Below are 5,769 nucleotides of genomic sequence, written 5' to 3' on the forward strand. Positions count from 1 at the left end.
AATAACAGTAGAGGAAATAAAGGAGACCCTAAAAAAGATGAAAAATGGTAAGGCCCCAGGCCCAGATGGCCTCCCTACGGAACTATATAAGACCCTGGATGAGATAATGTTGGCCCCTTTGAAAGATTTATTCAATTTAATTTTGGAAAAAGGTACTATCCCGCATTCATGGGAAGAAGCGCAAATAATCTTAATCCCAAAATTAAAGCTAGAAATTCCAACTCCGAACGACTTCAGACCAATCTCGCTTCTGAATAGCGACTACAAGATATTTGCTAAATTGTTGGTGAACAGATTATCCCCCATCTTAGAAGACATAATACAAAAAGATCAGGTCGGCTTTGTGAAAGGCAGATTCGCCAAAGACAATATTAGAAATATCATAAATATTATAGAACTTTTAGAAAACAGAAGAGACAAACAAGCCGCAATTCTGTCCGTGGACGCGGAAAAGGCCTTTGATAGGGTGGCCTGGGACTTTATGCTAAGATTGTTAGAAGAGGTAAAAATGGGGGACAGATTAGAAAGGGCAATAAAGGCCATTTACAATTCCCAAAATGCTAAACTAATTATAAATGGAAAGTTCACTAACAAAATTAACATCACAAGGGGGACAAGACAAGGGTGCCCTCTGTCCCCCATCTTATTTATTATTACGCTTGAAATTTTATTAAACACAATTAGGAAAAGTAAGGAAATTAAAGGAATTGTGGTGGGCAATAAAAGTTATAAAGTAAAGGCCTTTGCCGACGATATTATAATAACATCAGAGGACCCAATTACAAGCATTCCCAATGCCATCCGCTTGATAGAAGAATACGGGGAATTGGCTGGCTTGAAAATAAATTATAATAAGACAAAATTGTTAGTCAAAAATCTTGAGGTAAATGAGGAAAAATTGTTGCAAGAAACCACAAAACTCAAAATTAGTAAAAAAATGAAATATTTAGGAATAGAGATGACAACAAAAGCAATCGACCTGATTCAGGATAACTATTCGGAAACTTGGAAGCAAATTAGGAAGAAGTTTGACGTTTGGAGTAAATTAAAACTTTCATTTATGGGTAGAATTTCAGCCATTAAGATGTGCGTGGTGCCCAAGATGAATTTCCTTTTCCAAAACCTTCCATTGTTGGGGATGGAGAAATATTTTAGGGATTGGAAAAGGGACATTGCGGAGTTCATATGGAACGGGGAAAAACCCCGTATAAAATATAAGATTCTGATAGACCATAAGGAGAGAGGGGGATACGGCCTCCCAGATTTGGAAATTTTTCATGATTCCGCGGCATTAGCTTGGATTAAAGAATGGGTAATTTTAAAAAATTCGGATCTATTAGACTTAGAAGGCGATGGGCTAGGACACGGCTGGCATTATTACCTGATGAAAGATAGAATAGATAAGAAGAATTTTTTCATGTTCCATATGATTAGAAAATCTTTATTTAAAGTATGGTTAAAATACAGGAGATTCTTTGAACCCAAAACCCCCTGGTGGCTTTCTCCAGCTGAATTATTGGCGGTGAGGAGACGTAATATGAATAACACATGGCCCACATACCGTATGCTCCTGGAAGAAAAGGAAGGAACGCTGAAATTAAGAGAATATAAAGAAATAAAGGATCATTTAAACACGTGGTTAGATTACTTTCAAATTAATCAGAGATTACAATTGGATAAGAAAGTGGGATTTGAAAAGAATAAATCGTACCTGGAGGAAATTTTAATTGATAAGGAGGGCAAATATATTTCGAATTTATACCAGATATTATTAAAATGGGAAACAGAAGAGGAGCTTACAAAAAATTATATGATCAAATGGAGTAAGGATCTGGGGAAAACAATAAGTATGCAAAAATGGGAACAATTATGGATAAGAGATTCGAGATTCACCCCAAATTATGATTTGATAGAGAATATATTCAAAATGCAAAATCAATGGCATTTAACGCCGGCCAAACTGGCCAAAATGTACCCAAATGTAAGCAATATCTGCTGGAGATGCCGTAAAGAAGTTGGGACATATGTTCATATCTGGTGGAGCTGTGACCTCATCAAAGACTTCTGGGAACTAGTCTATAAAGAGTTAAAGAAAATTGTGAAATACTCTTTCAAGAAACAACCAGAAATCTTTTTATTAGGGATGTTAGGAGAGGACATAAAACCGAATGATAGATGCGTAGTGAGCTACGCAACAGCCTCAGCAAGACTCTTATTGGCAAAAGCATGGAAATCACAGGAGACTCCAAAGAAGGAGGATTGGTTACAAAAATTAATATTATATTATAATTTAGCAAGAAAATACGAATTATTGAAAGAAACTAATGTGAAGGATAATTTAAAGAAATGGGAATCACTTACCATTTATCTCAGTACACACATAGATAAACCGTCTCTTCTTTCCGACGCAGCAGGATTCTAGAAATAAGAAAAAAAAAATGATTAATTTTATGGATATTATATTTCTCATTTCAAGGTATATGTGGACTATACTTGCTCTCTTTCCGAGATAGTAAGACTCAAGGATTAAGAAGACAAGATAGAATTTGATTATTTGGATATTATTTGTATTGTAATATTCTGCATCACTATTTTTCAATTTGGATTTGGTTTCTAATTGAGCAAAGTTGTAATATTGTGTGTGTGATGTAAATACTTACAATTTAGATAAGTCTAATTTAGGTTGTGAAGGAACAGGGTTGGGGGTAAGAGCAGGGGAGGGAAGGGGGGTTTTGGGAGGTAGGGGGGAGGGGGGTCTTGTTTTTGTGCTTGTTCTGTTTAGTTGGGTGTATTTTAATTGTTGTATATGTTCAAATCTATAATAAACTTTATTTTTTTTAAAAAAAAAAAGCCACTTCTGGCAAACCAGAGCAGCACATGGAAACGCCGTTTACCTTCCCGCTGTAGCGGTTCCTATTTATCTACTTGCATTTTGACATGCTTTCGAACTGCTAGGTTGGCAGGAGCTGGGACCAAGCAACGGGAGCTCACCCCGTCACAGGGATTCGAACCGCCAACCTTCTGATCAGCAAGCCCTAGGCTCAGTGGTTTAACCACAGCGCCACCTGGGTCCCAAGAATAAACCCCCTGAAATTAATTATCATGACTAAGTTAGGCCCATTAATTGCAATGGAACTATCCTGAGTAAAACTTAGTTGAATACCACCCTGTGTTCTTAACATATGCCTACACTTGTGATGTGTAGGAGAGCAATTTAACTTTCATTACTGTCAACAGGGAATTCACAGGTTTCTTTCCTCTACATATGGAAAGAGTTTTCAACTATCATCATAGTCCAGTAGAAGCATGGCTGAGGAACGTTCTCCCAAAGATGAAACTCACTATTGTGAAGTTCAAAGTGGAGGCAATACGAACTATCAGAGCTCCAGGAAGACTTTCATTGTACTTTAAGTCCTAAAAGTAGTGGGTCTCCGTAGAACAAAGCACTGTCCCAGGCGTGCAGATGCGTAGTGGACAGACCGAAAAGGATTAGCAGGAGAAGGAAAGCAGGACGTACCTTTAAAATGGCAGCAGCAGAAACCAATTTTCTTACCTGAATGATTGATTAGTTATATTTGTTAGATGCCTCATCAAATGAATGCTCTAGGCATCGTGCAAGATTCAACGAGAACCATAATAATGCAGTAAAAGGCCCTAGGATAAAACCCAAATTCAAAAAAGCCCCTACACAATACAATACAATACAATACAAATCAAAGGATCTGAAAACAACTAGCAAATACAGGGGCTAAAGCAGAAGACCTTAGAGAACAAAAAAGTCTTAATCTGATATGGATAGAGGAAAAATGTGGACACCAGGCAAGCTTCCCTGAGGAGAGCATCCCATAGATATAGGACCACTATCCACCTACAGAGAAAGGCATCCACAGATAACTGGAAGTACAGGGAAGTACTTATAGGAGCAGGCATATTATTAATATTATTATTTTTAAAGTAGGAAGAATCGGACTTCCAGGCAGCAAGTCCGATTGCCACCACTTACTCTTGCCCCATTAGAGTGGTGGTGGAGAGTCAACTCCACCCCCTCAGAGGGTCAGATTTGTCCTTGAGGTGTTACATTGCTAATCCCTGTAGTGTGTAGATGGCAGCAATTACTTTACACTCAAGAGTTAAGGAGTCAACTAATCCGTGGTTCTTCAAGGTGTTGCTACTGTAGTATAAACACTGACAACTGGCCTGTGAGCACTCCAGTTGGGGAACAGCCTTTACCAAAGGTGTCATGGGCTTTGAAGACACTCGAACTCAGGACACAAGGGAGAAACGTGCTAAGAGGAAGGCACGCTTGGCAAATCCACTCCGTGATCAATTCCTGCCTGGGAACCAATGTCCCCACTGTGGAAGGACGTGTGGATCCAGAATTGGCCTCCACAGTCACTTACGGACTCATTGTTAAAACCATGTTTATGGAAGACACTCTTACTCGGCTACAAGGGATCAGGAAAGAAGAAGAAGAAGAAGAAGAAGAAGAAGAAGAAGAAGAAGAAGAAGAAGAAGAAGAAGAAGAAGAAGAAGAAGAAGAAGAAGAAGAAGAGGAGGAGGAGGAGGAGGAGGAGGAGGAGGAGGAGGAGAAGAAGAAGAAGAAGAAGAAGAAGAAGAAGAAGAAGAAGAAGAAGAAGAAGAAGAAGAAGAAGAAGAAGAAGAAGAAGACTGAGAGGAGGAAGTAAGATCAAAGCACACACAATGGCATAGCCAGCCAGAACACAAGGTCTAATGAATTCTCCCTTGTCCAATTTAATCACCCTTGCTTTTTTCTTTTTTTTGTCCTGGAGTAGCAGTGAATCCTATGGACACATTTGCTATTGTTAAGCCTTAGAGAACCATTGAGCATAAACATATTCACATACTAATTGGTGTATAGATAGGTAGAAAAACATTTAATTACATGAGTGTCACATCTCATTTGGTGTCTTTCCAGATAGCCAAGAGCAATTACTCCAGTAAAAGATAATGGCTGCCATCCAGCACCCATTCAAGTCAAGGGTAAAACTCCCATGGATTTTAATGGAGTTGGATTGCACTCTCTGTTTTTATTTCGCTGCACATAATTATCATATCTATCCATTTGGATTTTAATGCTGCATTATTCCAACATTAAGAACAGGAAATAACAATTTTTGATTTTTTGGAAGAAGGAAAAAAACACCTGGATTGCTCTCTCTCTCTCTGAAAGCTTACATGTTTTAGACTCAAAAATTTAGAGAAATAAAGGAGTCAAGGAAAATATAGATTAAATTATGTTCCCATCAACCTCAACTCTACCCTGCTTCCACACAAACTTAACTGATGGCTGAACTGGGAATCAAAGGCCGTTGTGAGGAGCAAAGGGGCTCACTCTGAATCACGCTGGGTGGATGCAGAAGCCAGGAGACTCCAGAGGGCAGCCCCTGCCATTTCCTCCCTAGGGGTAGGAGGAGATCAGTTGTCTCTCCTATCCACCAAGAGACCTCAGTAGAGGGAGAGGGGCTGCCATAAAGGTGGTAAATCTGGCCTTCAAGGAGCATGCCACCACAGCAACAGCTGGCGATGCATTCCTTGCAGGCTGTATCTGCTGCCCATGTGGATCCTGCCACCCAAAGCGGTCACTTCACCTTGCCTCATGAGTGGGCCTGCCCTGGCGGTCAGGGGTGACTGGAGAGTCCCTTCTGGCATAGCAGGAAGGGAGGTTGTGGGCGCCCATGCACCCTTCATGTGCTGGGGGGGGTGGCTGCCATTCTCCCAGCCATAGGCTGCGCTCCGTGCATGGCGCTC

At 40.0% G+C, this 5,769-nt stretch overlaps 1 long non-coding RNA gene across 1 annotated transcript; it reads right to left on the bottom strand.

Moving 5' to 3' along the window:
* Positions 1–1,365: 1,365 nt before the first annotated feature.
* Positions 1,366–2,699, bottom strand: LOC148685599 (uncharacterized). Its single transcript, XR_015950058.1, has 3 exons — positions 2,362–2,699; positions 1,976–2,076; positions 1,366–1,570 (listed from the first exon to the last, which is right to left on the bottom strand). It is a non-coding gene; the product is annotated as an uncharacterized LOC148685599 (long non-coding RNA).
* Positions 2,700–5,769: the final 3,070 nt, after the last annotated feature.

This window comes from Zootoca vivipara, chromosome 5 (genome assembly GCF_965207765.1).
Source record: "Zootoca vivipara chromosome 5, rZooViv2.hap1.1, whole genome shotgun sequence".
In the NCBI taxonomy this organism is placed as follows: domain Eukaryota; kingdom Metazoa; phylum Chordata; class Lepidosauria; order Squamata; family Lacertidae; genus Zootoca; species Zootoca vivipara.